We start from the raw sequence: 27,109 nt of genomic DNA on the forward strand, positions 1-27,109 counted from the left end.
TTTCCTGGATGTTTTGGAAACTGCTAATAATCGTCTGCGGTGGCTAATAATCGTCTGCGGTGGTCAGTCAAAATAAATGCTAATCACTGGGTCTGTGCTTTCAAGGGGTGTTTAACACAGGTCCAGGAAGGCTAGGTCCTGCATATTTTTTCCGGATAACCGCTGCCTATGTAAATAGTTTTCATTTAGATTATTTCTATTTAATTACGTAAATATATCTAATGTGGACATCCTGAGCATCCTGCAGGAGTCTGGCTGCCTTGCACCTAGGTCGACCCTAACAGGTTTACTTCCAATAAACTACATACTGAATACGCGCTGCTGAAGGCTCAATATCATTGCGCCCAACAACACTCCAATAATTCACATCACTGTAGGCACACTGATATACTGGGAGGAAGAGTGTCAGAACCGTACCGAAAACGTCATTCCAAACAGCACTACAAGGCCATAGGAAATTGTGGATGTGCACTACACAGATGGAGCTTACTCCAGCGCTTTAAACCAGTGTCTACTCACAGATACTGAGTACATGTATTTTTTTAATTTTAAGGGAAAAGTCCCTGAACTTTTCTGTGCTGGGGTGCACATACAGGTACTTAAGGATAGTGACTAGCGAGTACCGGCACTTTTGTATTCCAAGCACCTCATAATTCTTAACGATCGTCCACATACCAGGAAAAACATAATTGTATTCAGTTTCCAGTTGAGATCTGAAAAGTGCTGGTGAGAGACTATAGGTGTGGCAGGGTATACTCAGACATGAGTCCCTTTCTCACTGCTCCATCAGGATTCAAGCAAGCCGGGCCGAAGAAGGCTGAAATGCCAGAAACCGGTCCCCGGTAGCTTGTCTCCTTTCTGGTGAAGAATTGGCTTGGTAGTTTAGTCTGCCCTGTTCCCATGATGCACTGGGCCAGGGACAGACTGATTTGCATATAGCCAGGTTCTGAGCTGGGATGGGGCAGTGAGATAAATAACGGTGATGGATCAAGCCCTGATCTTTGGACTGGGTAAGAGTGGTCTGTTTAACTCAGACACTCTGTTCATCACCACCCCCTTTTCTAAATCGTTTTTGGCCACTATAGGTGTGGCAGGGTATACTCAGACATGAGTCCCTTTCTCACTGCTCCATCAGGATTCAAGCAAGCCGGGCCGAAGAAGGCTGAAATGCCAGAAACCGGTCCCCGGTAGCTTGTCTCCTTTCTGGTGAAGAATTGGCTTGGTAGTTTAGTCTGCCCTGTTCCCATGATGCACTGGGCCAGGGACAGACTGATTTGCATATAGCCAGGTTCTGAGCTGGGATGGGGCAGTGAGATAAATAACGGTGATGGATCAAGCCCTGATCTTTGGACTGGGTAAGAGTGGTCTGTTTAACTCAGACACTCTGTTCATCACCACCCCCTTTTCTAAATCGGTGAGAGATGTCTGTCACGGTGATCTGATGTGCCACCTTTTTCCCTTTTCAACCCCTCCCCAAACCTTCTCTATCCAAACAAGCATTTGCAATTCAATAGGTCTCACATTTAGGCGACTTTCAGCTATTGACATTGCAAATAACAATGCCTTTTATTTTTGTTTTCGTTTTTAAAACATAAATAAAAGGCATTGTCATTTACAATGCCAATAGCTTAAACTCGCGTAAATGCGAGACCTATTGCATTGCAAATGCTTGTTTTTTTTAGGTCACTGTCTGTTAGTCAGAGTGCATTTCACCCAATCATAGTCTTACAATACACACTGCTCTGGGTAATGTGAGCCACAGGGAAACCAATCGTGAGGCGAGGGACCGCGTGTGATCTTCGGCAGCCCGTCACTCACTCTTCCCTTTCACCACACTCTCCTTCTCTCACTGACTCTCTCTCTTCTGCTCATACTCTCATCCCCTCACTCACTCTTCCCTTTCACCACACTCTCCTTCTCTCACTGCCTCTCTCTTCTGCTCATACTCTCATCCCGCCACTCACTCTTCCCTTTCACCACACTCTCCTTCTCTCACTGCCTCTCTCTCTTCTGCTCATACTCTCATCCCGCCACTCACTCTTCCCTTTCACCACACTCTCCTTCTCTCACTGACTCACTCTCTTCTGCTCATACTCTCATCCCGTCACTCACTCTCCCTTCAACACACTGTTAACTCTCTCCAATGCACCACTCTCTCTCACCCTAATTTGTTTTTCCTTCTTGGCTCTATCTCTATTCCTTATCCCTCCCAGACTCCTCCTGATTCTATAGAGCACTTTTCAAAAGTTTTTGTAACCATCGTCCATTTGCGTGAGATTACACTATTGGCATTGTAAATGACAATGCCATTAATGTATCTGTTTTTAAAACCAACACATAAATAAAACATTTGTCATTGACAATGCCAATAGCTCTAACTTTGTCAAAGGCAAAACCATTGCATTGTAAATGCTTGTTATTTCTTCTACTGTCAATCATGAATGCCAGGTCAGTAGGTGTATAAACGGAGAGGTAGAGGAGATTAAAAAAGACAATATATTTCCTAATTAAGCTTAATTAAGTGCAGAGCTACAGTTATTTATGCTATTCTACAAAGCAAAAGTTCTCAGATAAGGCTATTGCACTGTATATGCGAAAACCTCCAGGACATTCAGAAGCGAGTATACATTTATCAGTAAAATAAATGTGAAAAAATACCCATTGCAGCTTCATTTATACAGAGAACGCAAAATAATAACAAGCATTTACAATGCAATGGTCTCGGCATTGTTAAAGTTAGAGCTATTGGCATTGCTCATGACATTATTTTTATTTATGTTTTTGTTTTTAAAACATAAATAAATGACATTGTCATTTACAATGCTAATAGCTCGCTCGCTTCTAGCCGAGACCTAAAAACGACATTAAATACAAAAATATCACAATTAAATCTCAGACAAATTGTTTATAAAATTATAAAACCGTCAGATAAAATGTGCTAAAAATAGGGTACTAATCAGTGAGGTGAATCGAGTTACCCTTACTCCTTTCTGTTCATTAGCACAGTGACTGCTGACGTTGAAATATTGCACAGAGCTGTACTGGTTTCCCGCTAGATGTGCCGGCTGGGGGACAATGATACTCATGTCAGCCCCTCTGGGAGAAGGGACGCACATAGCTGTGTTTAAGCTGCCCAAAGAACAACGGCTCGGGCACAAGGTGACTAGAAAGAGGGACACTAACCTCTGTATTGGTCCCCGCCGTTCTCCGAAAGATCACAACGTAGTGGAAAAGGGACACAAAGATGTGAGCTGTCCAATCAGGATCCCAGGTAATATCGCCGCAAACAACCTCCCAACTAGAAGGTGTGTGGTCTTGTCCAAATAGAATATTACCGTTTATGACCAACCATACTCTTATAAAATAAGGAAGGAAGCTCAGGGGGTATTTCTTATCTGGCAGTTACCGCACCTATAGGACACAGCGATGTCGCCAGACACGCAACTACCTCCCTGACATGTCTGGCTGCCTCCCAGGTAGAATAGCAAAGGACTGGGAAAGTGTATTCCTTTCATATATTTTACGAATATGGCGTGCAGCCATTCTCCTTACATCTTGTTTGTATCTAGCGCTCGTGTTCCTGCAGGAAGGGGCACGGCGCATGCGTAAGCCCGAAACCTATGTGGCACGGCGCATGCGCAAGCAGCGGGAGGTATAGCTAGCGGCTCAACTTCCGAGGAGGACAGCGCGTTCGCGCGAGGGTGGCCGGCGCAAATCGCTTTGCGCGCGGCCAGTGCTGTCTTCCTCGGAAGCTGAGCCGCTAACAATAGGTCTCTGGCGAGAGCGAGCTTCGCTCGCTTCTAGCCGAGACCTAAAAATGGATAAATACAGAAAAAATGTGCAAATAAATAAATAAGGATAAATACAGACGGAAATGTCGAAAAAATAAATACCATAAAATTAGGAGCCCTAAGACATGATAGCTAAAAAAAAAACAAGAATTGGCAAAGCCAATAGGTCTCGCCTATGTGAGAGCTATTGGCTTTGGCAGTGTGCTTCAGCCATTTTGTACAACAGTGTGACTGTTGTTCAGCATGGCTTAAAGTTAGTGGAGTGGGGTAGAGTGGATTGGGGTAGAATGGTGTGGGGGTAGAGTGCGGTAGGATGGAGTGGGGTGGATTGGATAGATTGGAGTGGGGGAGTTGTGTAGATTAGAGTGGGATACATTGGAGTGGGGAAGATCAGGTTAGAGTGGAGTGGGATATATTGAGTAGAGTTGATGGGGTGAGGTAGATTGGTTAGCTTATAGTAGGGTAGAATGGTATGGGGTAGTTTGGAGTGGGATACATTAGGGTAGAGTGGGGTAGATTAGGATAGTGAGGTAGATTGGAGTGGTGTGGCGGGGAGTATATTGGAATTGAGTAGACTGAATTGGGTTAGATTGCGGTGAAGTGGAGTAAATTTGGTGGAGTGGGGTAGAGTGGAGTAGGGTAGGCTTGAGTAGGGTAGAGTAAAGTGGGATAGATTGGAGTGGGGCAGATTGGGATAGACTGGAGTGGGATATACTGGGGTAGAGTGGAGTAGCGTAGATTGAGGAATAGTGGAGTGCAGTGAATTGGGATAGATTGAAGTGGGGTAATTAGGAGTGGAGTGGGGTATATAGGAGGGACGTGGATTAGATTGGAGTGGGGTGAGGAAGATTGGAGTGAGATAGATAGGAGTGGGTAGTTTGGAGTGGAATAGATTGGACTGAAGTTGGATGGAATGGTGTGGGGCAGATTGGGATGCGGTGGGGTAGATTGGATGGGGTAAATTGTGGTAGAATGAAGTGGGGTAGTTTGGGGTGTGGTAGGGTAGATTGGAGTGAGAAAGAGTTGGGTGAATTGGGGTAGAGAGGGTTAGATCGGACTGGAGTGGGGTAGACTGGGGTGGCGCGGGTTAGATTGGGTAGAGTGAAATGGAGTGCAGTAGACTGGGGTAGAGTGGAGGGGTTATATTGGGTGGATTGGAATGAGTAGATTACAGGGGGGGTAGATTGGGATATAGTGGTGTAGGGTGGAGTGGAGTTGGATAGATTAGAGTGGAGTGACAGGTTGGGGAAGATTGGAATGGCATAGATTCAAGTGGAGTGGGGTAGATTAGAGGGCAGTGGGGTAGATTGGGTGGACTAAAGTAGGGTAGATTGGAATGGAGTGGGGGAGATTGGAGTTCTGTAGATTGAGAGGGGATTATTAGAGAGGGGTAGTTTGGAGTGGAGTAGATTGGAGTGCAGTGGGTTGGGTTGGATTGGGTGGGGTGGGGTAGAGTAGGGCAGGGTAGTTTGCTGTGGAGTGGGGTAGTTTAGAATGGAGTGGGGTAGATTGGAGTGTGGTAGTCTGGGTTGGTTTGGGATAGATGTGAAGGGGTAGATTAGAGTAGGGTAGATTGGGGTGCAGTGGGTGTGGTAGATTGGGCTTGAGTGGAGTGGGTTAGACTGAAATGGAGTGAGGTAGATTTGAGTGAATTGGAGAGAAGTGGAGTGGGGTAGAGTGAAATGGAGTGCAGTAGACTGGGGTAGAGTGGAGGGGTTATATTGGGTGGATTGGAATGAGTAGATTACAGGGGGGGTAGATTGGGATATAGTGGTGTAGGGTGGAGTGGAGTTGGATAGATTAGAGTGGAGTGACAGATTGGGGAAGATTGGAATGGGATAGATTCAAGTGGAGTGGGGTAGATTAGAGGGCAGTGGGGTAGATTGGGTGGACTAAAGTAGGGTAGATTGGAATGGAGTGGGGGAGATTGGAGTTCTGTAGATTGAGAGGGGATTATTAGAGAGGGGTAGTTTGGAGTGGAGTAGATTGGAGTGCAGTGGGTTGGGTTGGATTGGGTGGGGTGGGGTAGAGTAGGGCAGGGTAGTTTGCTGTGGAGTGGGGTAGTTTAGAATGGAGTGGGGTAGATTGGAGTGTGGTAGTCTGGGTTGGTTTGGGATAGATGTGAAGGGGTAGATTAGAGTAGGGTAGATTGGGGTGCAGTGGGTGTGGTAGATTGGGCTTGAGTGGAGTGGGTTAGACTGAAATGGAGTGAGGTAGATTTGAGTGAATTGGAGAGAAGTGGAGTGGGGTAGATTTGGGTGGATTGGGGTAGAGTGGATAGGAGTGGGTTAGAGTGGAAATGAGTTGCATAGATTGCAGTGGAGAGCGGTAAACGGAACTGGTGTAGAGTGGAGTAGAGTGGCATGGACTGGAGTCAGGTAGAGTTGAGTGGGTGGAATTGGGTACATTGTAGAGGGGTGGATTGGAGTGGAGTGGTGTATACGGGTAGATTGGAGAAGCGTGGGATAGATTTGAGCGAAGTGTGGTAGATTGGGGTGGAGTGGGGTACATTGGGTTGGGGTTGACTGGGTTAGATTGAGTGGAGTGGGGTAGATTAGAGTGGAGCAGGGTAGATTGGAGCGGAGTAGAGTGGGGTAGATTGGAGTGGAGTAGAGTGGGGTAGATTGTAGTGAAGTGCAGTGGGGTAGATTGGGGTACTTTGGAGTGGAGTGGGATAGAGTGGGATAGAGTTCAGTGGGGTAGAGTGGAGTAAGTGATGTGGAGGGGCGTGTTGTGTCGTGGAGTGAGTGGCATAGATTGGATTGGCATGGAGTACAGTGTTTTAGAGTGGAGGGGCGTAGAGTGGAGAAGCATGTCGTAGAGTGGAGGGTCGTAGAATGGAGTGGCGTGGCATAGAGTGGAGTGGCTTAGTGTGGAGCATGCATGATGTGGTAGCCCAGTGCCATTACAGACAGCACATTTTCAATTGAAATAACCATTAAATTTGCATCAAAAAATGGTTTTACTGCACAGAAAAAATAATGTGTGCAAATTTCATCATCTAGTGTGTTGAAGTGTTTTGATGGTTTTCAAATATTTGTTTCCACCACACTTCAGAATTACAAAAAAAGTGCCTCATTTGTACTAATTCGGGTATATTCTGAAAAATCTGCAGTTCATTTTTTTTGTATGTTCTAAAAAAAAACAGCCTTCACTCTCTCCTCTTATATGAATACTCAACAGGATGTAAAATGAATTCTCTCTGAAGTCAGTGAAAGAAAAGTAAACACCAAGTTCTCTCAGAAGAGAGAGCTTGACATTTGACCTTTGTCTTTGAACACACAGCAAATATGACAATAGAAGAACAAGGTTTAAAGGCCTGTTTACAGAAAGCAAGTTGGGCAACTGGAGGGATGAACTCAAGCTGGACACCCTAAAAAACAAAGGCAGCAAATAGAAAGCCAGAAAAAGTGAGTTACAATCCACAAAGCCAATGGTAAGCTAAGGGCGGAATATAATCCTAGGTGAGCTTTCCGAATATCTCCAAGATATCTTTATCAAACCAGACAGCTCTGCAGTCTGGTAGGCCTTGGCATAAAAAACATAAACCAAGATCGCAGCGCTAGAGGTGGGCAAGACCTGAAATTTACAGAATGAGTCAGAATTGAGCGAGGAAGACTTGCTTGGCTTGAAGTGCCAAAGTACAAGTCAGTGAAAGATTTGGCAGGTAAATCATGCAACAAATGTCACGTTGAAATATAATAAATACATTTTCACATTTTAAAAAAGTAACGTCTTCAGCCTCTGTGTTTCAGTTTAGTATATTAGATTACGTCAGTGCATTGATTGGTATTTATTAAAAGTTGAAGAAGAAAAGAGGGTAGCAGCTCGGCTTTTAAACCTGCATTAGAGAAGGAAGGCTAGACCTGGTCTATTTAGGCTCACCAGTCCAACTAGAAGAAGGACAGCGCCAGACATTTATCTAGCGCCTGACCAGGGCTACACCTGGCTTGCCTACTAGCAAATCCTCACCCAGTTTCGTAAAAAGGATGCCATGAGCCCTGGTGCATGCAAGAAAACTGACCTTCTGACTACTGTAGGAGTACTAAAATAAAGCAATTAGCAGGGTTCAATGGGTCCCTCAGGGCGCAGGGCCCCAGTTCACCCTGCTGCACTACTGGCAGATATGCGCCTGTCTTTACCCATGCCTCAGAGCTTCTTGATGGTTTCTGGCCAGTTAGGGGGTTTCAGTATGGGCAGGTGGTGATGTCACTTGTGGAGCACCACTGACTCACGCTAACACTATCGTAAGTCTTGTGAGCTCAGGGGTTGTAGGAAGAGCGCAAACACAAGGAGATGGTGGACGGAGCACTGAAACTTTTCAGACACTCACCTGCAGTCACAGATCGGGGTCGACTCCATCATCGGTCTTTAGTTCACTTCGCCACCTCAGTTCAGACACAGCTATAAGCAAATCAGTCTTGACCCTGTGCCTCATGCAAACAGTCCCGCCCCAACTGCCAAGCCAGATCTTCCTGGCTAGGCACAGCTACAAGAGCCATGTGGAACAAAGAATCACCAGAAGTCTGCCATCTGGAAAGCTTTTCCTACCAACTCTAAATCTTTAATTCTGGTTTCACCTTTGGTTGTTCCAGGGACTTATCTCCTCCACTCATTGTCCAGCTTCCAACAAGAACACAATGGAGCAGAGCAAATTTCGAGAACCAAACTGCGATAAGATCTCTGTCCGGTGCCATCAAAGAACCAGATGACAATGGTACATGTACACCACAATACATACATCTTGAGGCACAGACTGGCATACCAGGCTTGTGTTAATGTTACATTGGCACAGTGGCTGAGATTAGTTCAAGCATTACGCCCATCACGTTTTGCATTTCCCAGTGCAACAGTTAGGCCTAGATTTGGGTCAAGTGCTCGCTGTGCCACGGGAACCGAACTGTACCCTACTGAAAGGCAAAAATTGGTCCGGGTTGGCCTGTTTTCCAGTTCTGAATTGACCTGGCCTGGTGGTTCTGTCTGGACTGTCCCTATTCCAGAAGATCAAGAATGATTTGCATATGGCTGTGTCACACCTGAAGTGATAAGATGGGATACAAAACAATGGATCGGAAGTGGCCTGCTTATTTACTAGTGGGTGAAATTAATTGAAGCATTCCACCTTTCACTTTCTGCATTCTTGGGTTCGCACAGACCTAGATGAGCAGACCAGCTTTGGAGACATCCATGGAAATAATCCACAACCCGTAGGTAGCAGTCAGGGTGACAAGTAAAAAGCCAAAACGAGAGTAATGATCCATGGTCTTTTTCAACAGAGGAAGGAAACCCTAGCGAGCGTAACATTGACGAAACCCTCTCAGTATTGATGGCATGATGACACAAAGTAAGAACATGTATACATGGGTTGTGGTGGAAGGTGATGAGACCAGCTGATAAGAGCCCCACCCGGTGAGATATCCTATTTCTAGAGTCCCTGAGACAACGAACACCACCAAGAGGCTGCGCATATTGTTATGACATGCTATTTGAACAAGCAACACAGACTGGAGCCCATCATGGAAGCATAAGATATAAATTCTATCAGGGCAACAACTGGCTCCACCCAAGCAAGTCAGACAAATGCTAAGATTAAAGGTCACTTCCATCACCTACATAATATTTTATTTACATCAATGCTACACCGCATTAGCGCAGCACAATGTGCCCAATACAGAACATTGCATAGATGCCACCTAGCTCGCACATGCAGTGTTTGATCATATTATAACCATATGTGGGTTGGAAAAGCTTCTGGGGTAGGAATCATTTAGGAAGCCTACTAATTCATGAGCCATGCACTGTTGGATAGTAAGACTTTCTGAACCTTCTTCTGCCTGTAGCTGGGACTCACACAGATAGGTTAAGAACCCTCCAACTGCCTCAGGTGGCATGGTGGGCAGAAAACGAGGGAATGGATTGTGGCCCCCAGAAATTACCAGTTATTGAGATTAATTCAAGTAATCCAACCATCACTTTTTGTTTTCCTTTATCAATTTGGCCAGAGTCTCACCACGCCCCCCCAAAAAAAACAAATCTTGAAATTACCACGGAATCGGAATGCTCCTTCAATTCCCCAGCAGATCAGCAGATAAAAACTCTACCTCTACAATATATATAGCATGAAAATACTTCAACACACCTTTTTAACACATAGAATTGCCACAGAAGGTTCAAGCAACGTCATCATTCATCCTCTCAAAATTAAACCAATGGTCTATACCATGGCACCTCACTATCAAGTATGAGAAAACTGAAGGGAATTCAGAACTGCATCAAGACTACTTCTACATGTAAAGACACAGAGTCACATCTCCCCAGTCCTGAAGGTCTTCCACTGGCTACTGGTTGCAAGAAGATCCTAGTTGAAGCTACTGTGCATCACTCACCTGACAATAAATGGTAATGGTCTGGAATTCCAAATACTTTCAACCTAGGAACTTCCCCTACAGAGTGGCAGCTCAGCTAGTAATTTCAGCATACAAGAAAAAATACACTAGTATCACTGGTTTATCCATACAGGCTGCCAAACTATGGAACTCACTGACAGTGAAGATAAGGGGCACTGACAACCATCTGGCATTCACGAGAATGGTTAAGAGAGGTGGCTTCCCAAAATCAGGACTAAAAATCATATGGCCAACCTTTACACAATCTCCTTCCCAGCTAACAGGAAAGTCACAAAAAAACTATATAGACCTCAGAAGTAAGGCAATTAAGCCGTTACTGAAATGTGAAAGAGAAGAACTAAAGACATCCAGGGCCTGCAGGGCGGTGGGGAGGGGGAGGGGGAGGGGCATGGTGGGGGATAGTAATGTATGGAATACAGAGTTTTACAGGTAAGTAAACATTTAAATAAATAAAACGAATTTCGTTGCGTGCACTGGATCACATTTGGGGCTGCAGTGCACTCAACGACATTCATTTTATTATTTAAATGTTTACTTACCTGGGAAGCTCCGTAATCCATACATTACTACCCCCCAACCTGCCCCTCCCCACTTCTCTCAAAAGGAATTGTATTGTGTTCCTACGAGTCTGTTTTCCATCTTAATTACTGTTTAACCTATGTTTTTATAGAAAATAGAGCACTTCCGTGAGTGGAGAGTGACTCTGACAAAGACCGTTCCGGGCGAAATGTGTCCGTCATTAAACTTTCTTTTCCTGGAATACTGGAGTGCTTTTTTTTTCTCTGCGCAGCAGCGAGGGCCTTAAATAAATAAATAATAAAATTATATATATATATATATATATATACACACACACACACACACACACACACACACACACACACACACACACACACACACACAGACACACACAGATCTTCCCTCTAAACCCTTATCGGCAGGTGCATCTCTGAATTGTAAGCATCAGGTAGCATCGCACTACTTCTGAGACACGCCTCAACTGGCAAAGGGTGAGCCCAGGAGCAGTGCAGTCCCAGCATTGTTCTTAGCCTGCCCGATTCTGCTCAGCGAGCTCCAAGGTTTATGTTTTTTAACAGTTGGCAGGTGTCTTCTCCTTCACACTACACAGTATGTCGACAGCCAAACTATGCAACGAATAGTATGACTGATGCCTACTGCAAGAAAGTATTTATGACTTTGAAAGCAGTAGTCCTACAGAAGTACCTTGTTAGGTTTAAAATCCAGATTTCACCATGTAATATTACTGATCATTACAATGCTGTGCACTGGGATGGGCAAACTCCAGAACACCCTTCCCACTTCACTCAGGGTTGGCGCAGCAATCTGATGTGTGTTTCTTTGAATTTCCATGCCGCATTAATAGCTTGTTTCTTATACGACACTTCATATCACACATCTGCCACTTCTAAGTGCAGATGTTACAACTGACTGATTCATTCTGACCTTGGGAAGATGGAAGGGTTTGTTGGCTTAAACAGGATTATAATTCGTGACCTGCACATTAATGCATGTTTCAGTGGTGAGTGTTCAGCAGCTGAACTTCAGCTCACAGCCATACCTTTGCACAGATGGCTTTAAGATCTTCCTCTATCTTCCCTTAACAATATGGTTTCTAGTTTTTCTCTCCTACTCAGCATTGTAAATTCTCCCACTTGTCCACCTCACTACATCTATACTGAAATCCTTTATCTACCCTGTACCCATCATGCATATATTTTCCTCCTACGTCTCTTCTGATTCCTATGACTTGGGATCTTCACATCGTATTTCACTTATTTCTCTAGATTTTACAAGCACATCTCTTCCACTGCCAACTCTATAATCTTTGGGGACTAAGCCAAGTTCTTAATTTCCTGACCACTGAGATTATTTTCTCCACTTTGACATTCCGCTTAAGTTACTTTACTTAGTTAAGTTACTATTGATTGTTACCAATTATAATTGTGGCTCATACACTGTAAAAGTATTTCATGATTGCACTATGGACCGGGCTACTCTAATATTTATGATTAGCAATGAGGATCTTTGAAGGCAGAAGAGCGGAGACAAGAGATCTATATATTAACATATGATATTTTATAGATGGTCTCTTCAAAGTAGCTGCTGTTTGCAGAAAATATTCACCCCAGAATAGTAAATGGTTAAAACAGAATTGTGCGCTAAAATACCGACGAAAATTCTTCTCATCATCCATTCTGAGCAGTAAATATTCCTCGTGCGGAATTGAGTAATAAAAACTAGGTCTACGGAAGCAGACAGGAGATGCCCTTCAAAATGGATGAAAACAGATTTACATGAGGGGACCGCAGGTAAATTACAAGTAAGTTCTCTGACAAAATTTATGGTGAGGCTATTTAATGGTGAATTAACTTTGATTGGTCTTTTTTCCCCAAGAGAAGGACTCCATAATCACCAAAGTAATGTTATGTTCGATATTTTGACATCTGGTGTCTCTTTCGAAGACAACAGGATTTAAAGAGCTCCACGCCACACTGCAACAGTCTCAGGATGCACCACTCGCATTTGAAGCTCAGAATACTTTCTTCCCATGCCAACTTCAACAAGTCCTGAAAGGTCTCTTGTTTGTGAGACACCCCTGGCCTGTGTCCTCCTAATGCCTTACCCACATGCTAGGTTGATAATGGAGCTGTCTGTCTAGTTTCCACTGCTGCTGTTCCTCCTACTGCCATATGTTTTTTCTCTGTATATGAGTTTTCTGTCTGGACTTATGATGTATTCACCATCTGTACCATGGAACTACGTGAAACTGAGTATCTTCCTCTCTTTTCTTTTCTACCATATTTAGCCGATTGACCTCTGAAGTGCTCTGACGTCCCCAGGGGCTTGGCTCACCCTAAAGAAAACTACAAGTGATTTAAAATAACAGATCAGCAATCTAATAGCCCCTTACAAGCCCATGAATGGTGGCTGTGCTCTATGTAAATGCGGATAGCATTATTCAAAATGCCTGTTTCAAGATATTTTTGTGTACAATTTATTTTACCTAATTCTAAGTGTATATTGAAGCGAGGAAATATAGATTGAAGCTACCTTTTGTTTTATTTTGAAAATCAGAAAACACAGCAGTCTTGGCCCACCGTGAGGCACTGAAAACACAGTTATTTGGCATACTGCTGGTCAGGCAGTGGTCGAGCTACTTTGCTGGACTGCTCTACAACCCCAAAAAGTGCTTTCACAGTATATGTGTCATTGCATTGTCCAGAACAAGAAAAAAAAGAACCAGATATTGACAAATATATGATGTCAGAAAACAATTTTATTACAATAATTGGTATTGACAGTCACAAAGCAGGCAGTTATAGGCAAAGGCTAGGGCTGTAAAGACCATTGCTGGGGAAAGGAACAGTCCATGCCACCCAATGCCACTCCTCGCCGTATGAAAAGAGTGCTTTAATCCGCCGCTTAACCTCAACTGTCTCCTAAGTAGTCCGAAAGTTGGGAATAATAGCGGAGATCAACAGAAATCAACAGGTTGCTAGAATTGCTATTTCCTATTGTGAGGATAGTGGCAAAGAACGAGTGGCCTCAGAGCTTTCAATATTTTATATTTACTGATGATCTGTAAGGGGTTTTGACATGAGGCGTGGTGCATAATAACTAAAATGGTTGTTACGCATAGCTGCAATGTTGATGGTGTGGCAGTGGTGATGAGTGACCACAAGCACACAAAAAGTACAAGCATCCATATTAAACCATTATCTGAAGTGGGAAAGTTCTCCTCAGAAAATTAGCATGCTCCGAACACCTGAAACCTAGAAGAACAGGTACAATCTCCAATCAAAAAACACAGAGATCATAAACAAGCATCCAATCTCCACCCATTGCCTAACGACACCGAGAAGGGTCTCCCCATGATTCCTGGAGGATTAATTCAAGTCATAGGTGCGCAATCAATGCCTGCTGACACTCTGCGAGGCAATGACAGAGAAGAACCTCCCAGAGGACAGCACTGATCAACCCTCATGACACTAAAACAGCGAGCTTTGGCAAAGCCAACAGGTTTTATGCTTGCACTCCAGTGCGGATTAAAACAATTTTAAAAAAGCGGGCCACGGTGTAAAAAACGTAAAAGAAACACAGGATTGTGTATGCAATGGATGGATGAGATAAAGAATAAAATGTAGGATGACAGAGTGTACTTTTCAGATGTCAAATAGCCCTTCATGTAATACAACAAAGGTGCAAGGACACACACAAAAAGCCAATAGAAAGAAGAGAAGACTAAAATACTCCAGTTTGTAGATCAAGGGATGCGTCTGCTAATGGCTGAGGTTCCTAAGCCAAAGAATCGAATGGCTGAATGAGGCTGAACTAAAGTCTCTTTGAGCATTTATAGAATATGTTTGCCATAAATGTTGCAAGCAATATTACATGCCAAATAGAAGAAAGGAAGTCTTCCTGTTACATCATAAATCTACTGAATGATATTGGGATGCTCGGCACGGCTAGGTTATGTCTGTGGAACGCATCTGTGCAGATGAGAATATGGAGCTGCGAGATAGATGAATTGAGTCAGCAGGCTGAGCAGCACATTTAAAGGGATGTGTGTGAGAGAGAAAGATATGAGTTTGCATATTCAAAGATATTGACAAGCGAATGCTAACATATGAGTGAGAGTATGACAATGTGAACTGGTGAATGAAAATTTGTAAATAAATGACGTTAAAAATATGAATCAACATACATTCAGATGTACGCGAGTGCTTTTAAAAAACATGAATAAAAACTGTGGTATTTATGTAAGATGTGGGTCTGTGTCTGTAAGGAAACGAGTGACCATAAGTCAAAATGAGTGTGAGTCTATAAAGATAAGAATGAGCATATGTAGAGATATGAGATAAAGTATGTAAAGATATAAGTAATCATATGTAACAACGAGTGACACTATGGAAGAACACGAGTAGATACAATAAAGATAAGCATTGGCAAAGCAAATATGTTTCGCCATTAGGGACCTATTGGCTTTCCCAATGTTTTTTAGCCAGGCTGCACTACATTCTCAATGCTGTGCAGCACGGCTACAGAAAAGAAAAAAAACCTTTGACACAACTGTTTTTTTCTTCTTTTTAGCTACCAATCCAAGATCAATATGTAAATCAGAAGTAAAAAATAAAGCAAGGAAGGTGGAAGCAACACAAAGGGCGCAGGTGAGGTGAAGCAACACAGGGGCCAGGAGGCGGAAGCATCACAGGAATGGGGTGTGGAGGAAGCAACACAGAGGATGCAACTGACGGCAGAAGTAATACAGAGGGTGTGAGTGCCAGAAAAGCAAACAGTCAAGAGAGCAACATGGAGCCGATGGGGAAAAAACATACATGCGAGAGAGGAATAGAGAGTGAGGCAGAGAGGGGGATAGAAGTACACAAGGGAGACAGGTGGAAAACATTCACTCTTAAAGAAAACGCAGTGCATGCTCCAGGGAAAGGGTAAACCGAAGAAGTGGTAGTAAAGCCCTCACAAGCTGAATAAGAAGCAAGCAAATGAAAGTGACAAAACAAACCAATGGTAAGCAATGGGCGATCTCTAAGCCAACTCGGAGCTAACAATATGTCTTGCAACAGATAGCGCATGCACTATCTAGTAGGCAAGACCTAAAAAAAACTGTGCAGATGTAGAGCGGGGGTATGTAAAGGTACAGTACAAATAAGAATATGTCGATAAGAGTATATAAAGATACGAGTGTGAACGTAAGATAAGATTCATATGGAAAGAGTACAGATATGAGGTGCAATATGTAAAAATATCAGCGAGCGAATGTGCAGATATGAGGAGGAAAGCATAAACATGTAAGTGAGAATATGTAAAAATATGATTGCTAAAGAAGACAAGCATGCGTCTCTGACTCCACCAGTGAACTGTGGAGAGGTATAACTGAAACTTAGTAACTGAGTGAAGGTGTGTAAAAATGTGAGTGAGATTTAGAACGGTCTGTTTGGAAACATAAGATAAGCGGGGGGCATGTAAAAACTTGTATTCACTTATTTAGGAGATTTTGCAAGTGCTACATGCAGCTGTTAGAGCACCTCAGAATATCAGAAGAAAGGTTCAAAGACTCTAAAGGTACCGAGGACATAATGGCTCATTGCACCTTACATGTAATACATCCAGATGGGCCCGTACCTCAGGTCCATATTAATAATCTTACGTTATGTTAAGGATGTTAATGTTTTGGAATTGGTGATTAAGAACTAGCGATCCACACAATTGTAGGAGTAAAGAGCAGTCCAAGGTGTCTCAAGTGGGACTCAGATGCAAATGAGGTTGGTCTTCAGGCCTTTTGACATTTTAGGTCTACTTCCAGAACACAAGATTAAGAACATTTAAAATGTGAAGGAAAATATATAAAGACCCTATTGAGCAGGCCCCTGGGCCAGCTCCCCACCGCTGCTAAAGGCCAAACCTTATGCTCAAGCCTGTGCTGCTCTTCAGTTCTCGACTCTGTTACCTAAATCATCCCTTAACTGTTACTTTTTCCACTGTGTTCCCCCATGAAACGTTGCCTTTTTTTCAGCCTCACCTTTTGCCTCCATTTTCCAGCTCGCTCTCTCTCCCAATTCCTGCCCTCGGGCAGCGCCCCGCCCCACAAGCCTGCTTGAAGGGGGCCGCAGAACAGGCGAGGGCAGCGGGCATGCCAAAGACAAGCACGTCTGCACTCGTCCTCGCCTGGACCTCACTCAGCTCAAGGACCCCTGGATCTCCACCCACCCACCCACAGCTACACCACCGCCGAGATACCCACCCTGAACCCTGCAGCAACTTCTGCAGCCATATATCCTCACACTCAACGGCAGGACCTTTCTCCTGCTGACAGTGCCACTTCTCCTGTGGTGTCAGTTTAACATCTCTTGGACCCCCGCCCACCACGACTGAGCCAGGAGAAATCCAATGCCTCCTGATAACTCCTTATCGGTTCACAAGCACACCACCGAGATCTGGGACACCATCACCTCCCTCAACCCGATGTTGTTCCCCTCACCGAGAACTGGCTCAACAAAGCATCAGCAGTTTGCATTGCCACCACCCCACTAAGCGGATACAAGATCATACACTAGGACTACATCAACACACACAGAGGTGGAATAGCCATCTTCCAGAAAGAATGCCTTAACTGCACAGGTGCCACCAACAACACAACCCCCCATCATGGAACACTTCAACTCCAACACAGATGGCAAGACCACCATCAGAGGCACCCGGGCGTACAGACCACTAGGACCATGTTCCGCCTTCTACAAGGCCATCTCCGACTTCATTGCCCCTCTGGCCATCAACTCTAACAACTTAATTTTCCTCTGGGACCTCACCTTCCACAATGATGACCATAACAACACCAACACAGCCAACCTAATCAAGAGCATGAACAACCTCAGCCTCAACCAACACGCAAATCGGCAGGCACACACTGGACCCTATCTTCCCAGCCAGCAACACAATTAGGTAGGGCCATGCCTTTGAAATCACATGGTCGGACCACTCGATCATCCACTTTTCCATCACAACCACCGACACCCCCACAAACCAGACCAGCACCTCCCACAGGAGCTGGAGCAAGGTAACTGTAACCTATGGACCAACACCCTCAGGGCCTCCCCACCAGACACCACTTCCCAAGTCAAAGTGACCGTCAGCAACTTCAACTCATGGATCACTGAATGCACCAACATAGTCACCCCATCAAACTCACCAAACTAGGCAGACTCACCAAGTACATCAGCTGGTTCACCCTGGAACTTAAATCCACCAGACGCAACTGCAATCGACTGGAAAGGATCTTGCACACCAGCAAAGCTACAAAAGACCGAGCCAACTTCAAAATTGCTCTCAACAAATACCACCAACACCTAAAAAGGACTCCCAAACCACTCATCTCAAAACCAGCCCCAACCACAGCAAGGAACTCTTGAGCATTGTCAAAGAGTTCTCCAACCCCTCAGCAACAGAGAACACTGTCACACCCCTTGTTATTATTATTATTATTAAAAGGCTCTTCTATAGCGCATGGCTACTCGGAAGCATCCCAGCGCTTAGGACTAACCAGAGGGAGATGGATTACAGAAATGCATAGGTCTGTGTTATCTAGATTTTGGGGAACAGGAACGTTTTTAGCTTTTTTCGAAAAGCGAGTAGGTTAGGTTCTTGACGAAGGGGTGGAGGAAGAGCATTCCATAACCTATCCGCATTGTGCGAAAAAAGACGACCACCTGTGCGGGCCCTGTTGATCTTAGGGGTTACCAGAAGGTTTTGTTGATTCGAACGAAGATTCCTAGGAGGTTTGTATGGTCTAATCATGTCCTCTAAATGGGGGGGCCTCTCCCGTAAAGTGTTTTATGGACCGTGCAAAGTGTTTTGAAGTGGACCCGCTCCTTTATGGGGAGCCAGTGCAAGGTACAAAGCGCGGGTCTAGCTGATGTGCGATGGCTGATACCCGTAAGAAGCCTTGCTGCAGAGTTCTGGGCAACCTGAAGTTGCCGGATAACCGAGACAGGGGCTCCAAGATAAAGCGCGTTTCCATAGTCCAGCCTAGATAGAACAAGGGACTGGACTATGGTTTTCTTAGCTGTTTCGGGTAGCTGGGGGAGGATTTTTCGAATTGTCTTCAGCAACCCGAAGCAGGTGGCCACTGCCTTCCTTGCCTGGATCTTAAATGACAGCTCTGCATCCAGCCAAAAACCAAGACTTTTAATCTCGGTCTTTGGAGTGGGCCCAGGGCCCATGCAGGAGGGCCAGTGTGTCAAGTTGTCGAATATGGCCTTTTTCCCTAGTAGCATCAGCTCCGTTTTTCCTCCATTTAATTTCAGGTGGGACAGGTCCATTTATTTTGCAACCGCCTCCAGGCAGCTGCAAAGATTGGAAGGGAGGGACTCCACCTGATTAAGAGAAACAACTAGCTGGGTGTCGTCAGCATAGCTTACTAGTTGGATTCCAAAAGGAGCTACTACTTCCGCCAGGGGCGCCATATAAACATTAAACAGTGTGGGGCTAAGGGAGGAGCCCTGTGGCACCCCACACTGTAATGGTATTGGCGGAGAGCAGCTGTTTTCTGAAAAGACCTTAAAGAATCTGTCGCCAAGAAAGGACTCCAGCCACATGAGGGCCTTGCCCGTAACCCCAATCCTTCTGAGACGAGACAAAAGGACACAGTGATTCACCGTGTCAAAGGCAGCACTGAGGTCCAGGAGGATAATGGCCGCTCTGCCACCTGCGTCCAGAATCCTCCTGGAATCCTCGACCACCCTCAACAATGCCGTCTCTGTTCCCTGTCCTCTCCGGAACCCAGTTTGAGTTGGATGGAGCAAATTATGGGTCTCCAAAAAGGATGCTAGCTGTTTATTCACCCATTTTTCAGTAAGCTTACTGATGCCGGGGAGAAGGGAGATGGGACGGTAGTTGGAGAAGTCTTGAGGATCGAGGTGTGGCTTTTTTAACAGAGCCCTGACCATGGCCAGTTTCCAATCTTGAGGTACCTTAACGGATTCAAGTGAGGTGTTAACTAGATTAGTGATGTGCGTACTAATGTGAGGCAGGGCCAGATTTAAGATGTTCATAGGGGCAGGGTCTAGCGGAGAGCCGCTTTTTATAGAGTTGAAAAGCGGGGGTAGAAGCTCTTCACTAAGGGGAGAGAAAAAGGAAAGGCAAGGCGGAACAGTGTCAATATTGTCTACCGGAGAAGGGATTGGTTCTTCCAAATATAGGGGAGGAAGGGAAAGGAGGATCTTTTGGATTTTAGCGGCAAAAACGTTCGCCAAATTATCGCAGTGAGCGTCAGCTTCCTTAGCGGATGCTGGTGATAATGGCGGGTCAGGGGCTTTTAACAGAGATTTAGCTATCTTAAACATCTCTCTTGGGGCGTTGGCGGAGACCTAAATTTTTTCTGCATAGAAGGTGGATTTGGCCATGTTAAGGGCAGATTTATATTTCTTTATAGTGAGTCTGTATTTGTTTTTCTTCTCTTCCTCAAAGTGTTTTCGCCACTGCCTCTCCAACCGTTTACATTCTTGTTTTAGGGACCTTAATTCTGAAGTAAACCAGGGTTGTTTAGTGGGACCTTTCTTTTTGGAAATATGTTTTTTTGGGAGCACACTATCCAATGATAGTTCGATCCATTGATTAAAGTCTTTATTTGCCCTGTCAATGTCCTGATTGGCCCGGGGTTCACTTGTTTTCAATGCCTCTAGCCAGTCATTCGCTTCCAATTTCGTCCAGCGCCTACACAGGACTTTGTTAAGGGGTTTCGTTAAACCGGATGTGGGCATCTTCCATGTGAAAGGTATGACCATATGGTCTGTCCAGGGGATTGAATATGGCTCGACTGATGTTAAATCCGCAATATTTGAGAATATAGGGTCTAGAAGGTTCCCTTTGGAGTGGGTGGGGTGTGTAGGATCTCTACAACACCCTTACAGACTTCTTTTACAGCAAAATCTCCTCCTTCAACAAACACTTCGGCCCTCAACTGCCTATCGCAAACATCCACAGCCTCCTCAACCTCACCGACTCCAACGCAAACTCAAGGATTACAATGTGGAACCAACTCACCATGCAGACCACCGCCACCATTATGAGCTCAATCCACTCAAGGAGCAACCAGGTGCTCCTGCGCCCACCACATGTTCAACCTGGGGAACAGTACCATCAGCAAGTATCTCACCTCAATTCTCAACTCATGCATCACCTCTGCCTCCTTCCCAGAGAAATGGAAACACACAGAAGTCAAACCACTCATCAAAAAAATACCAACTGACCCGGAAGAGCTCAAGAACTACAGGCCATCTCCCTGCTCCCTTTCCCTGCAAAAAGTTCTGTAAAAAAGAATCAATAGCCAACTCACCAACCACCTAGAGAACAGCCACCTACTGGCCCCATCCCAATCTGGGTTCCGCTTAAATCACAGCACAGAAACCAACCTAATTGCAGCCACAAAACACATCTACTAGATAGGGATCCAAGGGGACGCTCTCAAATAGATTGCATCCTTCCTCATTGTAAGATCTCAGAGTGTTCGCCTTCCACCTTACACCTTGGGCCCAAAGATCATCATCTGAGGCATTCCCCAAGGATCCTCACTGAACCCTACCCTGTCCAACACATATATGGACCCTGTGGCCACCCTCGTCAGAACCCATGGTATAAACATCATATCATATGCTGATGACAGTCAACTCATCCGCAGATCTCCACAAACACCAAAACCAACTTCCAAAGCGCATGACCAGAGTTACCAGCTCGACACAAAACAACTGCCTCAAACTCAACACCGTCAAAACAATTGTACTCATCTTGGGGAGCAACATATCTTTGTGGGATGACTGCTGGTGGCCTGCAGAACTGGTCCCCTCTCCCACACCTACAGAACATGCAAGCAACCTTGGCATCATACTTGACAGCCGACTCATCATGAAAAAATAGATAAACGCAGTGTCCTCCTTCTGCTTCTTCATGCTCCAGAAAATCTTCAAATGGCTCCCCATCAGTACCAGACACACAGTCACTCGCCTGGACTACAGCAGCACCCCCTACATGCGAGTCACCTCACAATTGCTAAACAGACTTCAGACCATCCAGAACGCAGTGGCGAGGCTTGTCCTCTATCTTCCGAGGCAGGCCCGCATCACCCCTCACCTCAGAACACTCCATTGGCTCCCTGTCCACCGAAGTCACTAGTTTAAAATGCTAACCCATGCCTTCAAGTCCCTGCACAACAAAGCGCCAGCCTACCTTAAGCACTGGTTGAACTTCCACCAACACCTCAGACAAATGCGCTCTGCCTCCCTCTCCCCCTCCTGCACTCCCTGTACTGCCCACCAACACAAAACTGACAAGCGGCCCCTTCAATCTCTCTACCAGGCCCCACATATGTTTGGACATATAAGACAGAGTGCCAAATTTGCTTGACCTGGCAAGAGCTAAAATGGGGGTGCTGCTGCCATCATGGGCTGTTTGGCTGGGGTAGTGAAGCCAGAAGCTAGCATGGCCACAGCCTGCCGGATATACAGTGGGTGAATGTTTATTCTGAAGGCAGCTGACAGACTAATCATAGACCCACACTCTCCCCAGTTATACGATCTAGCATGGCCCTAAGAGCCACAGCATTAGCCGAGCCATTAAAATCTTTGGTTTATAAATTACACAACAAAAAATGTGTGCAAACATAATAAAGACATTAAAGTTAAAAAGCATTTCTTTAACTTCTGGGAGTTTTTTTTTTTTAATTTCCGTACCTCACACCAATGCATTGACATGTATTTAATGTGAAATTGTTTAACACGTGTTCACAAAACCAGTCAAATGTTGTCAGACTTCATCATGGCACTAAATCCCAATATGGGCCACTTATCAATTAAAAAGCCAGTGTTCCCTCCCTTGTGGGTGAGTTAGGACAGCTCTGACACAGAAGAAACTTAGTGGCTTAGACCCGAACCTATGAAAGCCAATACCAGCAAGTTTACTGGAACCAGTACTCGGGTGGTGAACTATAAAGGCAATTCTTTCAAAGGACATAACTCATACTCTTATGGAATTAGACACGCCTGCAGGTCAGAGGAGTACTTTTTATTCTTTTTGTAAATATGCCGGTAATGTAGGTTTGATTGTCTGCAAAATACAACCTAGCATAACATGTTAATTTGTGCATTTCTGGTACCACCATTTTGACTCTGCCCCGGTTAGATCTGTGCTCTCCTGTTGCTCAAAGAAAGCCTGTTTTGCTTGCTGAATTTTGTAAGCGTCCCTTCTTTGCAGCCTCTGTTTTTTCTGTCTCCTGCTCTGCGGTTTCTCTCCTCTCCCCCTCCACTTATCCACTGTGTACTCTTGGACTTCCCACTATTCCCCCACTACTTACGTGCTCTGCTCCACTTTCTTTGCTCTGCTTTCCATCTTTTCAGCCTCTGTTTTTACTATAGTCTGCTCTGACGATCTTTCCTCTCCATCCCCACTCACCTCTTGTATGATCTGACACTCCTTTCCCCACATTCCACTACTTTCTGGCTCTGCTCTCATATTTTTGCTCTGCTTTTCCTAATTGAAGCCTCAGTTTTTGGTCTTCTGCTCTCCTCCTGAGTGCTGAGAATTCCACATGCTCTTAATGCCCCCTTGCTTTCTCCGCTGACTACCTGAGTCTGCTTAGCAGCCCAAAATTGCGATTCTCCTATTAGCATGTCCAGAGAATCTGGATTTCATTAAAGACACGGAGGCTAACATTATGCGTTATCTTTTTAATGCAGTCACAAGAAGCCGCACTATATCATAAACAAAATAGTTCTAGAATGGAGTGAACAGGTGGTATGAAAGGCATGAGTACCAAACAGACTGCCTCTTTTAAACAAGAAGAAACAACAAAAGTTCAAAAAGTGTGAGTTCCAACTTGACATGGGAATGTAGAATCCAAGAGTCCAGAGGGAAGAAACTAAGTGATGAGGAATCAAGGATGATGAGAAGAATCCATTAGTGGAATTATCTGAAAAGAAGGAGGAAAAAGTTGAAGAACTGAAGAATCGAGTATCAAATAAGGCAGTTAAAGCAGTATAATAATAGGTACAGGATAAGAATCGACAAAATGTAATTGGTTTAAAGCAGAGGTCGTCAAACTTTTTGATGTCGAGACCCACTTGTTAAACTTTTTTAGGCATAAGGACCCCCTTCGGACAAAAATTTGTACTCTTCATTATCGACAACTATCAACAACTGTTGCTTCCCTGTTTTGTCACAGCGATGCAACAATTTTCATAAATAAGGCCCTTTTTACGTTTTTGAGGTATTTTACCATTAGGTATCAACATAAAAATAGCCTAGTAAATGGAAAATAAATAAAAAAGCTGTTACTCGGTGGGAAATGCACTGCAGTACATTATGAAACCTCTATTAGTTAAAGCACTGCAGACGTCTGCCTGTAACCAGAGATCCACAGAATTACATATTGGTTGGTTCAGTGAAGACTAGTGATGTGCATTATTAGTGTTACAAGGTCACAGCCTGTGACAGAAAGCACTGCAAATATGTAAGTCATTATTTCATACTTCTATTACACAGTGTCAGATAGAATGCTGTAAAAGGTGGAAATGGTTTTACGATAAAATGGTGCCTTCAAAGCGTAAACTTTAATAATGCCAACGTTTGTAATGCAATTTTTTTCCATAGCTGTCCCTTCAACACCTCTTCAGGGGTACTAAGGGCTGTCTAAATGCAGTTAAAATTAAAGCAAGCACTTCTCAGGCCCAGTTGGTAACGCTTTGCACTTCCACTCACAAAAACCAAATCTTTGTTATCACAAAGCTTGGAGTGATTTAAAGCCAGATCTTACTGAATGAATTCTTGTGGCAGTCCCTACCATCTAGTGTGGCTCGCCGTCTGTCCTTATGCCTAATTGCCAGGAAGGCTTCCTCTTTTAGCCCGGGGCTTATAAATAAAAATAGATTTAAATGAAGTAAAAAATTAACAACAAGAGAAATAAGCCAGAACTACTCCCAAGCATCGTTTACACTTTTACATTTTCATTTTCATTTCAGAGAGCAGCTGATAACGATCTAAATCACCATCCGGGAGGGCTTTCTTTTGTCTAAAGGAAAGGGCACGTTTTGAATTGCAGAGACAAGTGAAGCTGGGGAATGCTCGACCCCCTTGCCAGGACTCCAGGGCCCCCCTGGGGGTCGCGCCCCACAGTTTGAAGACCTCTGGTTTAAAGGGTTTAACTAAAGAAATAAGGAGTTGGTTAGCACCCTGAGGGCGAAGGTCTTTCATTCTAGAATCATACAGTCTACAACACATAGTCTTTTGCACAAATCAAAGCGAGGGTAAAAAATGGAGTCTGACATAGTTTTGGTTCTTCTAAGGATTTCAAACTTAACTGTAATGATTTCCAAGCAGGTTCCGCAGGAGAGTCAAGAATCCGGAGAGTAATCAGACACTAGAGTATCGAATGGCTCGCCAGGGGAAAACATGGAAACAAAACAAGGAAAGGTTGGGGAAGACAACAGATCTTGGCAGTGGACTTCAGAATGGACACTTGGTAAAAGGCAGGCTGTAAGGGAAGAAATATATTACTATCTATACTTGATAACCACACCATATATGTACACAATGTCTATCCTACACATTTGACCATCACCTACCACAACTAAACGTCTGGACCGTAGGATATAGTGGAAGGGTAGAATAAGGTGTTTGTTTTTCTGCTATTCTCTGGAGAAAACTGGAAGAAATCCAATTCTTCTGTACGTTTGGATTTGAGTTTGTGAGCCTCTACCATGTATCCTGCACCAGGTTATCATGATTCTTTGCAGAGGAACTTCGAAATCACACCAAACTCTGGTCCACGCAAGAGCCCCAAAAATAAAGTATATAACGTCAGAGGGAAGGATGGAGTGGGGATGCACACAATGGGAGTCAGCATCAGTCGGGAATCCAAATGCTGAATATACTGGCAGTACCCAGCTGGATGGCGGGGATTAGACCCGGCCCCCGGGCGAAGCACCAGGAGATGGGGAGAATGGACACAATACTCTCTGAATGGACTTAGCGGTGCACAGCCGGATGGCGGGGAATAGACCCGGCCGTCGGGTGGAGCACCTGGAAAGGATTGACAAGCTGTGCCCGGCCGGATGGCGGGGAAGTCCCAGCCGCCGGGCGGAGCACAAGGAATAAAGGAAACTCAGAAAGAGTACAATCACGGACAACACCGTAAATACGGCAGGAAAGTAGACGTCAGAGTGAAGGTGTAACTGAATGTACGGCACCAAGGTAAAAGCCGAACGAAAACACCCTCACGGAGGAGGCAGGAATCAAACAGGAAGAACAAACGACCAACAGGAAACCGGAAGTCAGGCAAAACAAATAGGGACGGAACCCACAGCAGTAAGGGCTAGACGCTAGAACGCAAAGCGGCGTTCCGATGTTAGACACGTCTTAAATAGTGTCCAGCTATTAAAGTTACAGTACGAGTGGGACGTCGGGGCATGACATTAACGCCATACATATCATATGATCTATTAGAAATATCAAGACATTTGATTTCAGAAACTCTACAACATGAAATTAAACACAAGAGAGTTGTAAGTGTAATGGAAAGACATTTCCTATTAAGTAAAGCATTATCGGGCCATGAAGAAAAAAGGTCTAAAATAGCCTTAACATCCCATGAGGATTGGTATTTAGGCCTAGAACGTCCCTTCAGTCTAATACGTTTCAATACTCTAAAAACGATAACATTTTACCTACCGTTTTACCATTGATAAGGGAGTGACCAGCAGAGATCCCTGACCTATAACAATTAATAGATCTATAGGAAAGGCCCTTGTCGAATTGTCCAACAAGAAAAGTAACTATGTGTATATTAGTAGCCTCCACAGGATCCAAGTTCCTCTCCATGCACCAACAAAACCATATTCTCCAAATGTTATTGTACATATAGTGTGTTCCTGGAGCCCATGATTCTCTGAGAAGAGTGGCAGCTGATGATGAAAGGCCAGACAGTTCGTTAGATTGCCTAACACTTTCCAGGCAAGAAGGTTCAAATTCCCTGAAAGAATTAGATGGTGATCTTCTCCGTCTGTGTTTATAACCAGACCCCTAACTGCTGGATTTAGGAAGGGAATGTCGCCTGCTAATTCCAGGGTGGTCGGAACTATGCCTGAGATGGCCAAAAGGGAGTTATCAGGATTAAGGAGAATTGGTCCTGTCTCACCTTCTGCAGAACTCTTTGAATCATGGCAAAGGGAGGGAACGCATAACCCTGAAGGCCTGACCAGGATTGGATAAAGGCGTTCACCGCAAGAGCGCCCGGGTCCGGCATCCAGCTGAAGTATTTCTGTAACTGGAAAGTTAATCTGCTTGCAAATAAGTCCACATCCAGGGGACCCCAAATTCGATTCAGAGAGT

General features: G+C 44.6%; 1 protein-coding gene across 2 annotated transcripts in view; it reads right to left on the minus strand.

Moving 5' to 3' along the window:
* EXD3 (exonuclease 3'-5' domain containing 3) overlaps positions 1 to 27,109 on the minus strand; it is a 2,419,489-nt gene that overhangs the window by 455,492 nt on the left and 1,936,888 nt on the right. The gene's annotated exons all lie outside the window — the stretch shown is intronic.

The sequence above is a fragment of the Lissotriton vulgaris genome, chromosome 5 (genome assembly GCF_964263255.1).
Source record: "Lissotriton vulgaris chromosome 5, aLisVul1.2, whole genome shotgun sequence".
Lineage (NCBI taxonomy): Eukaryota > Metazoa > Chordata > Amphibia > Caudata > Salamandridae > Lissotriton > Lissotriton vulgaris.